Source organism: Balaenoptera ricei, chromosome 6, assembly GCF_028023285.1.
Source record: "Balaenoptera ricei isolate mBalRic1 chromosome 6, mBalRic1.hap2, whole genome shotgun sequence".
In the NCBI taxonomy this organism is placed as follows: domain Eukaryota; kingdom Metazoa; phylum Chordata; class Mammalia; order Artiodactyla; family Balaenopteridae; genus Balaenoptera; species Balaenoptera ricei.
In genome coordinates this window covers 71,619,728-71,639,436 of record NC_082644.1, presented here as the reverse complement: position 1 = coordinate 71,639,436, position 19,709 = coordinate 71,619,728, and the positions used below count along the sequence as shown (strand labels likewise).

General features: G+C 40.2%; 1 protein-coding gene and 1 long non-coding RNA gene across 3 annotated transcripts in view; one reads left to right on the top strand and one right to left on the bottom strand.

The window, feature by feature from the left end:
- DOCK8 (dedicator of cytokinesis 8) overlaps positions 1–19,709 on the top strand; it is a 222,933-nt gene that overhangs the window by 112,964 nt on the left and 90,260 nt on the right. The window lies entirely within an intron of this gene.
- On the bottom strand, positions 11,079–14,137 carry LOC132367850 (uncharacterized). The gene is made up of 3 exons (XR_009503868.1): positions 14,035–14,137; positions 12,885–13,042; positions 11,079–11,981 (listed from the first exon to the last, which is right to left on the bottom strand). It is a non-coding gene; the product is annotated as an uncharacterized LOC132367850 (long non-coding RNA).

The window sequence follows — 19,709 nt, the reverse complement described above, 5'->3', positions numbered from 1 at the left end:
AAAAAGAGTGGATATATGTGTATGTATAACTGATTCAGTTTGCTGTACATCTGAAACTAACACAACATTGTAAATCAACTATACTCCAAAAAAAATTTAAAAAGAAAAAAGTATATAGATATATATACATGTATATATGTATAACCGAATCACTTTGCTGTATACCTGAAACTAACACAACATTGTAAATCAACTATACTTCAATTTTAAAAAATGGCAGTGAGAAGTACAACCAGCCATTCATACAGTTAGAAGTGCACCTCTTCCTTTCAAAACTGAAGTACACATGCATTTCCCCCATTTAATCCTTTCTGAAGCAGCTCTTGGTTTTCTCTTCTCATTCCTAAATACAAAGTCAGCCAAGTCTCCCTCCTAGATAAGTAAGCATTCCTAGGATGCAGTAGTTTCCATTCTCCATTCCCTAGAGGGAGATGAAGACATGAAAATGTTTGCTTATGGATGCTGTGTATCTTTTTAGAAACCCTATCCTATAATTGGAAAAAAGAATGCTCTTGGCATTGGAATAAACTTGCACCAAATGAATTCTATAGTTATTCAACTTCCCCTAGCTTTTAATCACCCATGGGAGGCATTTACAACTCTCTCTACTCCTTGCTGCAAACATTATCCCTTAATTACATCACAGCGGGACTCAGAATGCGTTAGTGCACCTACTGATTCAGAAATGTAGGAGTGCTGAGGAGGACAAGTTTGAACGGATTACTATGGACCCAACTTGGCATCATGAGAAACAGACCCACAAGTGCAAAGTGAATATTCTTTAGCTGTTCTGTACACTGTGGAAATGCCAAGGCCACCCCATTAAAAATCAGGTCTCTTCTCTTAGGAATGATAGAAGACAATACTTCCCTCCAGCTTTGGTCTTCTGTCTTCTCTTGGCTCCCAGGCCACCATATTTTATAGCTTGTTTAAGGGAGGAGAGTTGTGGTGAACTTGGTTCAGAATCTTACTATGTGAAAATGTCAAGGAATTGAGAGAACATTTTGTCTAAATTTCTCATGCTGTTGTTAAATTTTTAAGTGTTTCTTCTCCAGGCCTCATATGCTTTGTAGTGGTTTTGATTAGGCTGCTCTGGATAGTAACCCAGTCCTAGACTAATTCTCCCTTCTCTCCACCACCACTCCCATTTCACAAGACAGAAATGGAAGACTCAAGTCAGGTCCGAACCCCAGGTCAAATTGGGAAGTTGACTCAGTTTACCCTTGGTGACCTCATCTTCTCATTTTTTTTTTTGATTTGTATTTCCCTTTTATTTAATATATGTCTTCTTTTCATCTTCTCATTTTTGTCAAAACTTGTAACCTCTTGACTTTTCTGTCCCCTCCTCTCCAAATCAAAGTCTCCTTTCAAGCAAAGGTCTCTAAACCTCTTTACATTATGGTACCAATAACAGGTGAGCTCTAAAGTCTTATCTCTCCCAAGAATATTATTTCAGTAGGGACAGCAGTTTCTGTTTCTTTTAGAAAAGTTTTCCTTTGACTGAGTTGAATTCTGGACAGCATTCTAAGGTTTTGGCATGTAGGGTAACTTTTCATGTTGACCTTGCTATTTCCATGTCTCTAATTCTGGCTGTATGCCTTTAAGGAAATCAAATAAATGAAAATTAAGATTTACAGAGCAGATTAAATTTAGGGATAATTCTTTGTTTGATAGCAGACTCACCTGATAAATTTGAAATATGGCTTGACATAAAAAATTGATCTACCTGGAACTTGTGGAGAATATATCTATTGGGCCAAGCAAGGAATGCCTACAGTGACAAAGCCAGGATTCAGATTTCCAATTTGTGTTATCTTTCACATAAACTTCAGAGCTCCCTTGAGTGGAGGGAACTATTACCTGGACGAATGGCAGGTGTTGTCTGGCCTTGAGTGTCAGTTGTGGCCAGAGTCATGCTTTACAGGATTGTCATATGGGTGGGGTTTCAGTTTAATACCATATGAAGAGCACTCAGGTTCTTTACCTCTCTTAAAGGGCAGCTGCCATGGAGCCTCAGATAAAATTGGCCTGGCATAGGCTGAGCTGCCTTCCTGCCCTCAGCCTCCCCGTCCTCCGATCTCTTCAGGTGCCTCCTTTGACAGCCCTGCCCCTTCAGGTGCCCTCAGTTGGGGTCACTGTGTTGCCCGCAGGGGCACCATTCATACTGTATTCTCTGAGGGTGCTGCCTGATGCCTCTACCTTAATTCAACTCACTTTGAGGAGTAATCTAGATCGGTTATAAAAGAACTGGGCCTGGCAGAGGAAGTATCCCCATGAACCAACGAGAGTGTTCGTCACTCATAAGACAAACAACTCACTTTGAGGGACGAGACGAACTTCTAGAGCCAGAAGTACTCATTCTAGGAATGGCGAGCATCTCCCCAACCAGGGGCTCGGGCCTCTGCAGTGCTGTTGGCAGCCTCTATGTGTGAGAGGCATGGGGTCAGACAAGTACACCGAAGCAGACCCAGGCAAGAGCTATTTCAAAATCACAAGCAGAAGGACGGTCATTCTGAGAGCGGAGCAGAACAGCTGGAAAAATTAGGTTGATAAACAAGATTATCCGACTCTGAGTATGGCATTCTTTTCTCCATGCCCAGATTTTAAAAATGCTGGTTGTTAGCCCAAGAACACGTTTGAACCAACTCCTGGCTGATTTTTCCATGTGGCCCAGCAGCTGGTAATGGAGACTCCAGCTGCCTTCTGGTGGGAGCAGAATGAAAACAATGCGGCCTGGGGCCAAGGCCCAGCGAGACCTTTAAGGGCATTTTATCCTGTGGCAGTTACGGGGGGTTTGCTCGGAGATCACAGGCGCTGAGGTTGTAATGAGCTTGTTAAGCTCCTTGCCGTCCCTGTAACTGGTGATTACATTAGAGAAATCCACATAAAGTGCGTTTTCATCTCTCATCCCAGCCCCCAAGAGCCTCTGAGGTCATTTTATCCAATTATCAGACTCGCTGTGGACGACTGTGCTTGCCGTGAACAAGCATATCAGTTAGAACATGATTTCTTTGATGGATAATTAGCTGTTTTCAGGCTGCCTCCTATTTAGCTGAATGTTCTCAGACCAGAAGTCTGCCTTCTGGTCTAACAGGGAGGTGCCTCTCGTATCACAATGGCGTTTTGAGGAACACTGCCAGGCTTGCATCCTACAGGGGCAAAAAGCACGGCATAGGATAAATGTGCAAGCTGGTCTTGAATGACTGTCTGGAGGTTATAATTTAGTGAATAGCATTTGTAAGGAATAAACCAGAAATAATTCTGGGTGACGTGTTTAGGAAGGAGTCAGGGCATGGAGAATGGAAGGTATCCTTGAGAGGAACTTTCTTTTGTCCAATCTGAGCCCAGTTGTCTCTCCATCCAGAGTGAATCTGTTCAGTGTTGGGGGTGGGATGGGGGAGGGGAAGAAGGGTAGTGTGCCTCAGAGTTCATTGTAGAGCTTTGTAAAAATGCAAGTGTCCAGCCCTACCTGGAGACTCCCATTCAGGAGGCCTGGGGTAGGGTCTTAAGGGTACAACACGCTTCTTTGAGGATCAAAGCCTCTCTCTCCCTTTCATGGTCCCTCTTAATGAGTTCCTCCACTCATGGGAGTCATCCAAAGTCCACAGTGACGCAAGCCACAGGAAACTCAGGGGAAAGAGGCTTGCAACTTAATCCCTCTGGCCTGGAAAGCAATCCTATCGTATGCCAGGATACCACGTGAAATGGATATGGCGAAGAGCAAGTGTTCAGTACTTGTCTATGAGGAATCTACAACACCCAGAAAACCTCTCCATGTGAGGACGATGTTTTTTTTATGGTGTAATGCTCCTCAATGCTGTTAGTACTCCAGGGTTATTGCTAATTAATGATTAGTAGTTTATGATGTGATTGACCCTGGTCTAAATCACCATCAAAACAATGCCTTACTTAAATAACTATTCCAAATAATAACTCCCCATTCTTATTTGTTTCTTTGGTTGTTTGAATTTTATTTATTTTGGAATAGGTATCCTATTCTAATATTTCAATATTTTAAAAGTACGTAAGTGCACAGTGAAAATTCTCTCTACCATGCCTGACCTCCAACTGTAGATTCCCCTCCTTGGAGACAGTCTTAAAATATATATATATTTACACACACACACACACACACACACACACACATACACGTATTTTATTTTCTTCATTTTATTCCACAAATATTGAGTGCCTGCAACATGCCAGGCCCTTTTCTAGACACTGGAGAAATACTAGTGAACAAAACAGATGAAAATCATGTATATTTCACAGCTCAATCCTATTTTTGACAATTGGAAACAGCCATTTTTTTAAAAAAAATAATTTGAGGTTGTGCTTTTTCTTTTTTTTTTTAATTAATTAATTTTTGGCTGTGTTGGGTCTTCGTTTCTGCGCGAGGGCTTTCTCTAGTTGCGGCAAGTGGGGGCCACTCTTCATTGCGGTGCGCGGGCCTCTCACTATCGTGGCCTCTCTTGTTGCGGAGCACAGGCTCCAGACGCGCAGGCTCAGTAGTTGTGGCTCACGGGCCTAGTTGCTCCGTGGCATGTGGGATCTTCCCAGACCAGGGCTCGAACCCATGTCCCCCGCATTAGCAGGCAGATTCTCAACCACTGCGCCGCCAGGGAAGCCCCCAAAACAGCCATTTTTAATCAGTTTCTTGTTTATCCTTCCAGAAATAAACTATGTTTGTACAAACCAGTACAACCCTGCACTTTTCCTTTCAGAGTGCAAGTATAGCATAATCCTCACACTGTTCTGCACTTTGATTTCTCATTGAACACTATATTATGGAGAGCACTTCTATATGAATACAGAGAGTGGCCTCGTGCTATTTTACACCTGCACTGAATCTCATTATATGGCTGTATCCTAATTCATTTAACCCCAGACTAATGAGCATCTAAGATGTTGCCAATCTTTTAACATTACAAATGACGTTAAAATGAAGAATCTTATATAACCTTTCACCCATGTACAAGCATATGGTATAAATTCCTACTTTTCACCCTTTAAAGGAGTGTTTAAATAACTGTTGTAAGTATAAGACAGCCCTGAAGCTCAGTCCTTGGTTTTCCTCGACCCAGTGAGCAGTTGTTTATGGAACATGAAGCTTATTATAAACAAACACTTTATTTAGGAATAGCAGTGACAGCCCAGGCAAAATCTAATCATTTAAATTAGCCAAGTAATGGAGACAGGCAAAGTGAATTCCTGGTGCCAAAATTACCCAGATAATTAAGTTCCTGTACTTGACTCTGCTCTGGCAAGTTGGTCTCAATAATAAATCAGGAACACAATCCTCACTTTCCTCCAAAATTCAGTGGTCCTTCCTCTTTTTAGAAGAATGAAAAAACTCAGGAGGGAACAAGTTACCTAAGATTTCTTAGCAACAAGGGCTGGTTTTGTGAAGCTCCCCTTCCAGTACAACATTTAGCCACTTGAGGGCACAATTTGCTCACTTTCTAGATTCAGAAGCAGCTAGGTATCTTTCCATTTCTAAGCAGATGGAGTCGTGATTTATTAAAGGCAAACATGCATTGAAGTTTTTGGCCTTGAAGCGCAGGACCAAGAAGAACTGGGAAAGTATTTCAGTGTCCCAAGAGATCACTGTTGGCGCTTTTTGCAAAGGATTTTCTTACCCTGTCAGCTTCTGCCTTCTTTCATCAGTTAAGTCAGGACCTTAGAAATCTGTCACTTTGTTGAAAGATGTGGTGGAGAGGAGGATGGAGAAATGTATCCTGTGGTCTAGAGAGACAGCAAAATCTCATTTTGGGGGTGTATTGCTCACTATACATTTTTACACATTCACCAATCCTGCCTCAAATACAAAAGTAAAAGAATGTGGTTTGGCAGTAATGAAATAGTGTTAAGGAGGTTCTGTGTACATTAAGTACAAGTCACAACCCCTCACTAGTCTCTATTTTATACGCATTCCCTTTGAGTCCATCATGCTGTAGTGTTACTGCCTGTAAACAACTGTCCTAACCAAAAATCTTGCTCTGTCCACGTACTGGGGGTGAATGTCATTTTTTTCCCCAGAGATCCTTTATGTAGATTTCAGCAGAAAGGTTCATGAAGCATCCTGTTTTTATATGCGGTGGGAATGTAAGGTTGGTGGGGGCAGAAGCAACAGAGAAACGGTGATGAAAATGCGGCAAATCTGGGCCTGCATTTGATGATGATGATGAATAGATTGCCTAGATTAGAAGGAGCTTCCTAAAATTCACAAAGCCTTCTTTCTTTGATTTCTCTACTTCTGTTAGTTTTTTAAATAGTTATTTTAAAATTAGTTCTTTGAAGTGGCTTTGTCTTCTGATGAGATATCCTTCGGGGAATTGTTCCCTCTTATTTCTTTTTACCATTTAGGGGGAAAAAATCTTCTCTACTTTTTAGCTTCTCATTCTTTGTTCTGACTTTACTGTATACTTTAAAGATCCACTCTTCCCATGAAGTGTTTGGCCATCTCTAAAGGAGAGGTGTTTTAACAACTCTCCAGTAATGGGTGTCCTGTCGTTTTAAGGACTCAGATACGCTGCCCTTTGCCCCTCTCTGCTGAAGTCAGAATGCCCTGGGTCGAAATATTAGATGCTGTGTCAGTCTTCCCAGGGCAAAAGTGGGTTTTGGGGTGAGGACAATGCAAGCTAGCCCAACAGCACAAAGTAAAATAGAACTAGGAGTTGGGGAGGACTGAGTTTTGACTCAGTGTAAGAAGGTAATTTTTAAAAAGCCATGGCTTATCAGTCACATATCATGTACCTTTTATAATTAAAAAATGAATTTCATTTATCCACTGGCTGAAACTATAACTTCCAAAACTGTGCTGTTGCACCTCACTTGTTTAATGTTCTTTGTTTGACAACCTTCAAAATGTAAACTGAGATCCATGCAATGGTTCAGAAATAGAAATATTACAGTTTAATAAAGATAAAAGTAGAGGAGCTCAATTTAATGGCTCATTTTAATGATTTTAAAGAGAGTTCCATGCCTAGACTAATAATTATATATTTAGCAATAAGAACGTCTCAAAGCCCATTTCTCATCTTTTCCTGGAGTTACATTTTTTATTTTTATTTATTAATTTATTTAAAGGGAACATGCTTTTTTATTGAAGTATAGGTGATTTACAATATTATATTAGTTTCAGGCTCTGGGCACAAGAGCCCAGAGAGGGATACACTTCTTTTATATGCTCTCTGTCTTCTCCCAGAGTTGAGTTGAAATGAAACCAACTCTAGCACAAAAATCCAAAATCCGTATCCCAGCCAGCAGCCAACAAAGTGCTGCCTCTTTGTGTTTCTAGGTCAGGGAGAAGTAAAGTCCATAACAATGACTGTTACTCAGCCTTGCAAATGGTCTGGGGATGGCACAGCCCCTTGTGGACTTGTCACTCTGGTGTGAGTGTGGGGAGCGAGAACTCTTCCCCTCTCCTCCTTCCTCACCCTCTGTCATAGAGCAGGATACCTGTCCTTTGAAAATCTCACCAACTGAGCAATACTTGTCACCCTATGAATAAAGTTGATGCAATCACCTAACGTATTTTTGAGCCCCGACCATGTGCCAGGCACAATGCTTGGTGCTGAGAGAGACAAAGAGGAGGACTGCCTCTCCTTGGAGGTAAACCCCAGTCTCCAGGAGACACTGGAACCCCTCACAATCACATTGATCTACAGAAAGACATGCATGCAACTTTGTCCTGCAGTCACTTGAGATCTTTGCAAGTTCTCCTGCCTCCAGAACCTAGACAAGCCTTCTCTCTCACCAAGTACCCAAAGCAGGCATATGCTTCTAGAAGTTGTTGGGGACAACTGAACAATTTATTTCTTAGTAGGCCTGCTGTTTCCTCCAATTCCAATATTTTCTTCCCCAACCTGAAACAAGACATCTGCCAATATAAAAATCATCAGGGGGCTTCCCTGGTGGCGCAGTGGTTGAGAGTCTGCCTGCCAGTGCAGGGGACACGGGTTCGAGCCCTGGTCTGGGAAGATCCCACATGCTGCAGAGCAACTAGGCCCATGAGCCACAATTACTGAGCCTGCGCGTCTGTAGCCTGTGCTCTGCAACAAGAGAGGCCACGATAATGAGAGGCCCGCGCACTGCGATGAAGAGTGGACCCCACTTGCCACAACTAGAGAAAGCCCTCACACAGAAACGAAGACCCAACACAGCCAAAAATAAATAAATTAATTAATTAAAAAAAAAAAATCACCAGGAATGTTAAAGCAAGCATTTTAATCAGTATTATTGATTTATTCATTGGCTGTTTTTTGTTTTTTGTTTTAATGGGTAGGGGACTAGTAAAGGTTCTGCCTCAAACCCAAAGAAGAAAGTCAGCTTCAGCAACAGCAAAACTTGGAAATTTTCTGGTATGTGTATGAGTTTTTGTCAGTTGGCAGATTTGTTTTAGGAAACTATTTGCAAAGCCTGGAAAAAATGTGCTCCCTCTGTCTCTCAAAAGAACATGCAGGTTGGTTCGTGTTAGTCCTCCACGTGACAATTCTGCCTGGTGACCTTTTGAAAAACGTTGCCCAGATTTGGCATCAAAATGGTGTCTTTAAACTTGAATTTTAGGTCTTTCACAAAACCAAATGTTGTTGAAATGTTTGAATATTTACCAAACATATGTTTGGCAAAGCCAAATATGTTGAAAATGTTGTTTTGTTTGGGGGAAACTTTCATTAAAAATTTGATGTTTTAAGGGAGGAGGAAGGTATTTGCGGTTGGTACTTTTTAGCATTCTTCTCCTCTTTTATCTGACCTGTCACAGCCTCTTTAAGAAACATTAATTCAGTGAATAGAATCAAAACTAGAACCAAAGAAAATTTAGTTATTCATATATTTTTAAATTCTCAAGTTTTTATACTTAGCTGGTGTTTGGATGGACTCCACAGAGGCTATTTTGAGGTTGAGTGTTTTCCCCTAGGTAGTCATGATATTATATTCCTTAGAGCAGGAATAATAACCCTGAGACACAGTGAAGAGGCAGAAATGTTACAAGGTAAAGCATTTTTAAAGGAATCACATGTTTAAATATCAGCGAATACCTAACATATACTTTTTTAAAATGCATATACTCATATCAGTTACCTATTGCTGTATAACCAAAACTTTGCAGCATGAAACAACAGTTGTTATCTCACAGGTTATGTGGGTTATCCAGGTGTGGCTTAGCTGAGTGCCTCTGACTCAGGCCTCTCCAAAGGCCACAGTCAAGATGTCAGCCAAGGCTGGGATCACCCCAAGGGTCAACGAGGGGAGAATTCACTTCCAAGCTCACTCCTGAAGTTGTTGACAGTGTTCAGTTCCTCTTTGGTTGTTAAACTAAGGGCCTTAGGTCCTCTCTAGCTGTTGGCAAGAGATCCCCTCGAATTCCTTGCTATATTGGTTTCCCTGTAGGGCAGCTCACAGCATGGCAACTGGGGTCTTCAGAATAAGCGAGAAAGAGCGAGAGAGTGAGAGAGCGAGAGAGAGAGAGAGAGAGAGAGAGAGAGAGAGAGAGAGAGAGAGAAAGAGAGAGAGAGAGAGAGAAAGATAGCAGCCAGGGTCTTTTTGTAACCTAATCTTGCTGTATCCTATTGGGTAGAAATGAGTCACTAGGTCCAGCCCACACTTGAGGGGAGGGAATTACAGAGGGTGAGAACACCAGGAGGCAGGCATCATTGGGAGCCTTAGAAGCTGCTACCATAGTTCTTAACCAAGCTACCAAAAGTTGGGGCACTCCAGCTGTGTGAATTTGAAGGAGTGTGGGGAGGTGGGAAGGTGAGTGAGGGAGGGTGGATTACTTCTGCTGATGCAGAGGACCAGGCTCCTTGTGGAGAGTGTTCTCATCAGCCTGGTATATTTTTAGGACAATATACCTCTCCCTAATAGAAAATTAACAGCTTCTTGACAGATCTTCTAAGGTGAGAAGAGTCCGCCCCTGCCCCCGCCCCCAGCCCAGCCCTCACTAACCCACACTCCAAAGAAACAAGCCTACCATGTGGGGGAACATTTTTTTCACCTAGGTTAGAGGAGATTTCCCAAGTTTTCTTAGATTCATAGTAGTAGGAAAAATCCCTAAGCTGTACATATTAAGGAATGGGGTCTTTTATCCCATTGCCCAGCATGTAGCACCTTACCCACCCCACTCCCCCCTTACACCCTACCATAGACTCACCTCCCAAGCATCTGTTAATCTATATACATATATAAAACCTATATAAATCCTCTGAGTGAAATGCAAAAATGTAGCTGTGGAAGGGTGAGTTTTATAGGATGTCTGAAATGTATATTGCTGTAGTAGTTCCAATCTCTGTTCATGTAAAATAAAATACATTCTTATTAAATATTTTCTAGTCATCCATAAAAACCCACTGAAAATAGGCTAATAAACCAACTGAGAGCTTGACCTATTTAACAAATATCTGAGCCCTCCCTAAGTGAGAATCACAAAGAATATCCAAATAACTTAGACCTTAAAACCACATCATGGGTTCCATGGTGGTAGGTGGGAGTTGAAAGAGGTGTAGTTATCCAGTGAATATTTTGACTGTGTTGTCAGTGTCAAGTTTAAGAAAGTTATAGAAAAAAAATTGTGGAATAAAAAAATCTGGATTTGGGTACTTTTCCAACTTCCCCTTACTTTGTCACTCTCCCTGACACCCTAGGCAACTGGGGAATCTTCCTCAAAGCAGTGCCTCATGGTTAACAATTACCAGGTCATCCTTTTTATTTCCTTTCACCACTCACACCTACAGCCCCTAAATCTAACCTCTTTGTAAGAAGGAAAAAACTGGGTAAACTAATTCATACTAAGGTGGGAGTGAATGATATATAAACCACTTAATATGTTCAATCTGCTAAGCAGAGTTTCAAAAGAATATATGGTAACATGAATATCTTAACTGGTAAAATTTCAGCCAGTTCAACAAAGTATCTTTTAAAAAACGTTTCAAGCAAGGTTAGAGATTTATTTTTTTCTTGAAGCAGTCAGTTTTCCCCAGCATGTTTCAAATGCTTATGTATTTGTGATTCTTTTCCATGGGAATCTGATCTAGATAAAGCCTAGGATCATAAACATCCCAACTTTCCCTTTGGGTCTTTTGCTATTGAAAACTAGCTGGACTTTTCCTAAACAAGTAAGTGGGTTTTAAGGAGAGCTAGGGTGCTTTCACTTGTTTCTAAAAGGTAACATTTTCTTTGCCCCAGCTTGAGGTCCTGCTTTATTTCATAGGAATGCTGGCTTTTCAAGCTCTCACTTAAGTGGAACTTTTTATCTATCTCATAAAAAGAAGGGATAGGGATTGCTGTAACAGAAAAGGTACTCTGCAAATATAGGAGCTGTGAGCATTTAGTTAGTTCATGTTCGAAGACAGATTCTTAGTACTTAAAATACCTATGTAAAGACACCATATTTGATGTTCAAATTGTAGTTCATCAGTTGAGAAAGCATAGACCATTTTCCCTGCAAAAGTCTTGAAAATGGTGTAATAACAAGTATTAGAGTTTGCTGTTGTTTTTTTTGTTTTTCTCTCTCTCATTTGATTTCTGTTTTTGAGTGCATTATTTTAACATAACAAGACTATGGAGAGAGCATATTGGGTCACTGTAGTGTTTCTAAACAATAGGGTAACATTTTGTCTCTCGCTTCTTAACCGTATTTGCTTTTTGTGGGGGCAGAGGGTAGAGGTCCACAATGTTCAGGATACAGTACCAGCATTTACACAAAACATTGCAGCCTAGCCCACAGAGCACAGAGGTTACTAAGGGGCAAGCTGCTGCTTATGACAGCATCCCTGGTGCCTCCTTCCATTCTTGTGCCACTTCGCAGGGCAGGCAGCCAGCCTTGTGTGGATTCTGACTGGTGTCCTAGAACAAGTCTCACATTCCGTTTTTCTTGCTCTGAGTTCTGAAGATGGAACGTTCTCTTCACCCTACACGTTAGGGGTTTTCTTCCCATTTCCGTTTTTCACTGATTCCTTTGTGAGTTTGTGATTTGATCTAACCTAAAGTGTTAGAAATAGGAATAAACACAAATAATGGCATGAGACCATGGAATGACAAGACAGGAGGTAGCAAATATTTTATTTTTATGCATTTATTTATAAACATTCTCATTCTAAAAAAAAGTATGTGAGGCAGCTTATGGAGATTGTATAACAAGGAATAAAATTTCTGGGTGAAAGGAAAATAAGGAGAAGGAAATCGGTATAAATCTGGGTAAGGTTAAGGTCCTCTACACTTTCATAAAAAGTCAGCTGCAAATTTGACTTTGAGCTTCCTAGCAGCCAAAAACAAAAAACAAAAACAAAACAAAACAAAAAACCCCCTGAACTACAGGATTCATACATCTGTCAAATTAAAAAACAGACCAGTTCCCTTGGATCAGTGCTTGTCAAACTGGAATGTGCATTTGAATCACCTGGGGTATTGTTTTTTGTTTTTGTTTTTCTTTTTCTTTTTTCAATTAGCTTCCTCAGTTTTATTTTTTTAACATCTTTATTGGAGTATAATTGCTTTACAATGGTGTACTAGTTTCTGCTTTATAACAAAGTGAATCAGCTATACATATACATATATCCCCATATCCTCTCCCTCTTGTGTCTCCCTCCCACCCTCCCTATCCCACCCCTCTAGGTGGTCACAAAGCACAGAGCTGATCTCCATGTGCTATGCGGTTGCTTCCCAGTAGCTATCTATTTTACGTTTGGTAGTGTATATATATCCATGCCACTCTCTCACTTTGTCACAGCTTACCCTTCCCCCTCCCCATATCCTCAAGTTTATTCTCTAGTAGGTCTGTGTCTTTATTCCCGTCTTGCCACTAGGTTCTTCATGACTTTTTTTTCCCCTTAGATTCCATATATATGCATTAGCATACTGTATTTGTTTTTCTCTTTCTGACTTACTTCACTCTGTATGACAGACTCTGACTCCATCCACCTCACTACAAATAACTCAATTTCGTTCCGTTTTATGGCTGAGTAATATTCCATTGTATATATGTGCCACATCTTCTTTATCCAGTCATCCGATGATGGACACTTAGGTTGCTTCCATGTCCTGTCTATTGTAAATAGAGCTGCAATGAACATTGTGGTACATGATTCTTTCTGAATTATGGTTTATTGTTAGAACACACGCTCTGATTCAGCAGGTCTGCGACGCATCCTAACTGGCTCCCAGGTGATGCTGATGCTGCTCCTCCCTGGATGCCCTTTGAGCAGCAAAGTCAGCTCATCCAGAAGCATTTACGAAGCATGATCCCACTTAAAATATATAGCCACTTTAGGCTTGCAGGTTTCCTATTTCCAGAATATACCAAATATTAAACTCTGAGATTTCTAACTTCATTTGCACTTGATGTATTTAAAACACCAAAACTTCTAACACTGAGGGACAGGACTCACTCTCATCTTCTCAGTTATTTTAAACTTTTTAAACTTTGTTATTTTAAACTTAAAAAAAAAAAAACTCTTATAGTTTGCTTGGCGAAATATCCTTTAGCCCTTGAACAATTTAATAAAAGACCACATCATGATAAAGTTCTGGTGAGTCTGATTGTTGACCAAAGAAACTGTTTACTGTTCTTAGAAGCAGCAAAGGTTATGGGCAGTGGGTCTAGTATGAGTTTCAGGGCACCCGCATTTGAATTGCCCTGTGCCATTTGCCAGCTGTGTTACCTTGTGCAAGTTTTGCAACCTCTCTGTGCCTCAGTTTTATCATCTGCCTAATGAGGCTAAATAGTAGTACCTGTCATTGGTACTATTAGCTGTTATTAGAATGGTGCCTGCACATGCTAAAAAATAAATATTATTAGCTACTTTTACTATTACATTTAAAATAAATTTTCCTGGCAGTAAAATGTGACTGAAAAATAAAACCACCTCCTCAGCTTCTTACCTTGCAAAGGTACCTCAAAATGGTATCTCTAGATTTGCAATTTTCTTTGGAATGCTTGAGTAAAAGACATCAGATAACTATAAGATATTACTGTTATTTGAATTTCATTCTGCTCACATCGAAGTCTGTTGCTAAAAGGAAGTAAGAGCCACCAACCTTTTCGTGTAGTTTTTGAATGAGAGCATCCCGTTCTTACAATTGGTTTTGCTACATTTCTGCTTCAGCAAAGAGTTCATCAGTTCTTTGGCTTTGTCTTTGTAAGAAAGACTGGAGAGGGAAGGTTTTAAAACACAAGGAAAGAAAAAGAAATTACTTTGAAATTCCCAAAATAGTTAGGTTGAGAGTGTTTGTTTAGAAACCTGGAGAGCTTTTTATATAGAAAGCTGTTTCAATAGTGTTGTATCAGGAGAGGTGGGTACTAATTTACTACCCCATCTACTTCAATCCAGTGCCTATTGCTAGTGGCCTGCTATTAAACCAACATTTACGTCTCTAGCTATAAGAAAACTAATAAAACAGAAAAACCAATTTCTCTGGTATTTTATTCTTCCCCTCTCCCATTTCAATAGCCAAGTTCCTTTTAAAACCTCCCTAAACCCAAAGTACCAGACCACATGTTAACGAAAACATATTAAGATGCACCCACTTCCTTATTAATTACATATACCCTATGTATATAGTTTTATAGCAATCTGCAAAGTAGGGGGGAAATTTTTTCACCTGTAGATTAAACTCAATAGAGTGACTGTTGACTAATTGACCAAATGTCGCATTTGGTAAGCATTTAATTTAAAATTCATTAATTTTGATTTTGAGGTTTTACTTTTCATATTTTGGAGCTAATCATTTTTGAAGGTCTCAGGCGTTTTTTTTGGAATCCTGAGACGTTCATAGATCTTGGTCTCTGTGCCTGTCATCCTGAGAGAAAGAAACAGCCCTGCCTGTAACCCAGGCCCGGCTCAGGGTGGGAAATCATCAAACGCTTGTGAACTTGTAAGGAAATGGATTTCAGTGACTAGATGAAACTGAAGGAGTGCCCCCGCAAAAAGAGCATTTTGCCTTTCTGAGAGGCCATGGGAGAGAGAAAAAGATGGTAGAGGCTGTATCAGAAAAACAGAAAGAAAGAAACTGAGGGACACTGAAAGAGAGGCAGACACACACACACACACGGATTAAAGACGGGGTGGGTGAGAGAGAGGGAGAGAGAGAGAGAGAGAGAGAGAGCGCGCCACCAAGAGATATACGAGAGACATAGATAAATTGAAAGATGGAGAGAGAAACCCAGAGAAATTGATCCATTCTTTAAGTAAAATGTTTTAAGATCTCACAGTCCTGCAGTGTTTAAAGTTGCATTATAAAGTCCACTCAGCTGTTTTACAATTTTGATAGGAAGAGAATCTTCATTTGTGTCATATTTTGCAGTTTACTAAGCACTTTTGGAGTATCATTGCATTTGAGACTTAACTCCAACCTTTCTATTACAGGTGAGGAAATGGACTTGTCCACCTTCTATTTGTAGAACATTTTGCAGTTTTTTAAAGGACATTCTCACCCAATATCTTACCTGGCGAGGGTCACTAATCATAGGTCTCCATACAAGCCCATCTCCCCTGGTATAAAAGAAGCTTAGGTTACAGGCATTACTGATACTCAAAAGACAGTGAAGATAACCCAGGCCACAAAACCTGCAATTCTTTTTTTTTCTCCTTTTTTTCTTTTTAAAAAACATGTATTTGATATTATTACTTTGTTACAGGTTCTATAGTGAAATAACAGAAAGAAAACCAAAATTGACACCAATTCCTCTCAAAATCACATTACCTTTTTCATTTCCCTAGATCATCTTTTAGCCCTTATCCTTTATGCATATTCAGCTTCTGAATATTTACAGCCCTTTCCTACAGAATGTTTTATATTCTAAATTTTCACTCCACATTATGCAGTGAGTATAAGTCATTTAACTCACTTCAGTCTCACTTTCAAAGAGATACATAAGTAGCACCAAGGATCGTCTGACCTGAACAGCTACAGTTAATCCTTTGGCTCTCTTTGGGATTTCCAAGGCCCTGTAATATTCTCAGAGTATGGAAGGCTAGGCTTCTGGCTCTATGGCGTGACTGAGTGGTTCTCTATGTACTCCTTGGCAGGTGTGGTAGTGAGTGACACAAATATGTTTTTATTCAAAACATGGTTTAGGTTGGCATTATCAGCTACAGAAGATACGTAAGTATTTGCATCCCAAAGGATTAATCTGTACCACTACTCTTTTTAACCAGGCTTTTGCACAGGAGAAATAAGCCCAACTTGATGCATCTTACCCTTGTGGCTTATTTTCCAATCTGTTAAAATCATGGTTAACTCAAATTATCAATAACGATCTACTCACCATGATGGCACCCATCACCCTAGTCAAAGAGAGCCCACCTGCCTTGAATAACACAGCTTCCCGCAGCTTCTGCTCTAGCGATTTCAGCTTCTCGTTGAATTTCTCCCTGGGCTTCATCCCTGCAACCAGCCAGTGGAGGCCTTCTGTCCTCTTGTCGGGCTGGGGCTGCTCAGCTCTCCTCTCAAGGCCTCCTTTCATCCTCTCCTGCTGGCTGAGTTGTGTTAGAAGCTCAGCTAAAGAGGTGTTCAGAGCATACAGTTGTTTAATCAGGTGGCCAGGATGCTTTTTGCTCTAGCTTACTTGCTCCTTGAGCTCCACTCCGAGCTGGAGAAGCCTCTGGGGGAGAACACTGAACCTATGACAGGGCAGCTTTTTTTTTTTTTTGGTCAGCAATGTTTTTATTAATGTGTATACTCACACTTCTTTTAAATTGAAGTATAGTTGATTTACAATATCGTGTTAGTTTCAGGTGTACAGCAATTCAGTTATACCTACACATATATATGTATATATATTATATATATAATATATATACCTATAAGGGAAGATAATCTGAAATGTATATATACATAATATATATTATATATAATATATATTATATATATAGTAGTGTGTATATGTTAATCCCAACCTCCTAATTTATCCCTCCCCCCAATCCCCCTTTCCTCTTTAGTAACCATAAGTTTGTTTTCTAGGTCTGTGAGTCTCTTTCTGTTTTGGAAATAAGTTCATTTGTATCTTTTTTTTTTTTTTAGATTGCACATATAAGCGGTATCATGATATTTATCTTTGTCTAGCTTACTTCACTTAGTATGATAATGTCTAGGTCCATCCATGTTGCTTCAAATGGCATTATTTCATTCTTTTTTTAATGGCTGAGTAGTATTCCATTCCATACATACATATATATGTATATAATATATATACCCCACATTTTTATCCATTCATCTGTCGATGGACATTTAGGTTGCTTCCATGTCTTGGCTATTGTAAGTAGTGCTGCATTGAACATTGGGGTGCATTTATCTTTTTGAATTATGGTTTTCTCCAGATACTTGCCCAGGAGTGGGATTGCAGGATCATATGATAGCTCCCTTTTTAGATTTTTAAAGAACTTCCGTGGTGTTCTCTACAGTGGCTGTACCAATTTACATTCCTACTAACAGTATAGGAGGGTTCCTTTTTCTCCACACCCCTTCCAGCATTTGTTATTTGTAAATTTTTGATGATGACCATTCTGACCGGGGTGAGGTGATACCTCATTGTAGTTTTGATTTGCATTTCCCTAATGATTAGCGACTTGGAGCATCTTTTCATAGGCCTATTGGCCATCTGTATGTCTTCTTTGGAGAAGTGTCTATTTAGATCTTCTGCCCATTTTTTGATTGGGTTGTTGTTTTTTGTGATGTTGAGTTGTATGAGCTGTTTGTATATTTTGGAGATAATTCCCTTATCAGTTGTATTGTTTGCAAAGATTTTCTTCCATTCCGTAGGTTGTCTTTCTGTTTTGTAGGGCAGCTTTTCTCTTTGTTTCCTTGCACTGGATAAAGAATAGTGTAAAGTGAGGAGAAGCCAAGCTGATGTTTTTGGCATTACGGCTGTGAAAGATTTCAAGGTCCCTTGAGTTAACCTGTTTGCAGCAAAAGAAATAGAGGATAGTCCCAAAACAGTAAAGAGCGGAGAGAGCTTGGTCAACAATTGGATCTAATAATGACCAAATTCTACAAGTTAACCTCTAACTTCCTGGAGCTGCTCAATCCCAGCAGTTTGAAAATAAGTTGAGGGGTTGTTGCTGAGTCAGTGGAAAGAATTTAAAATTTCTAAAATAGTTTATAATCAAGAGAAGCCATCTGAAGTGGCTTTGGAAAGAAAATTGTTGATGAATACCAAATGTCCTGTTCTATGTTGTGATGCATATGACTGAAGAGAAGCATTTTTGCCTGTATTTGGGGAAAGATGAGATTATACTAAATGATCTGCACTTACACTGGACCTCCACTTACACTGGAGAAACTTTCAAAATAACTTTGCTTTAACAAAGGATTCCTGTTTCAGTTACGGGTGAGCTTCTCAAAAATCATTAGATAATATAATTCTTAGGATTTTTCTCTAGCTAATATGACACTTAATTTACCATATATAAACGTATGAGGCTGTTTATCAGTTTGTTGATCATTACTCTTATCTGGTTGAGGCTCTGTGTATCACTGACCCTGCCGGTAGATCTTCCCTTCCAAGAGAAAACACTATTATTTTCTTATATTCATTTCTTAAAAATCATACAGATTTAACAAAACATATCACTTGGCATTCTTGCCTGTAAGAACTATGATGATCCTTGGGAAAGGCATCTTCTTAAAAAAATTCTTAAGCAAAGTCATTTAATGTCTCTGGGAGTCGGCTTGTAGCCTGCAAAAAGGGATGTTGTACTAAATTCTCTTGATGTTTCCTTCCTGCTCTGTACTCTGTGGAAAGTGCATTCAGTACAGGCAGAACACTGTATGCCCGTGGTGATGATGTTTGAATATAAGGGGTCAGCAAACCCTTTGGAAGCCGTGTGCAAAATTGCTGACCGGTGTTGGGGGATGTGTGGGATAGGTAGGTGGTGCCCCTGTGTTGGGATGTAGGAGAGGAGTGTGATGACAGCTGACTTGCTTATCCATTCTGGCAGGGCTACTACCATTGTGATCTACACAGACCCTTTCATCTAGCTACTTCAAAGCATTTTTACAAACTCTTGCTCGTTATTTCTTCAAGCACAGCATAAAGAAAGGTTGATTGGTGTCTTTTCAATTAACTCAAAGATGAAGAAACTGAACTATATAGAACTAAAAGGGATTCTCCCAGAAGTATACTGCATTGCAGAGGGGCAAGACAGAGAAAGTGTTCATCCCAGCTTCGTAACTGACAAAAAAGGAAAAAATCTTAGTGCTTATTTTTGGAGACTGTATACATTAATGGCACCCTCATAATATGGAAGATCATGCAGCCATTATACTCCCCTCTCTGCATGCAGCCTCTCTCATGCAGAGAGGGGAGTATACCCCACACAGATCCCCACATCCCAACCGTGAACTGCCTTCTGCCATTGTTACTACATCCATGGCCTCTCCTGACAGCATCTGAGGTTCAACTCTATCTGCCTGCATTGAGGTTGGGGTCCCTCAGTGTGACAGAGAAAGATTTGGAAAGCGGCACTGAGACATCCATGTTGTAGAGTCAGAACAGCACTGAACTGGACGCTGTGCCCAACTGGTGGCTAATTCACGGAGTGAACTGTTACTTCAGCTCTCAGGGCCTCAGTTTCTCATCTGCATGACCATCAGATGCAGGTCCACTAGGCCATTCGTTGGGACTTGTCCAGGGTTGTGGTTATTAGTGTTGTCACTCTTGATATTGTTGTAGCAAGGAAGATCCATGGGGTAGATTCATGGATTTATGCAAA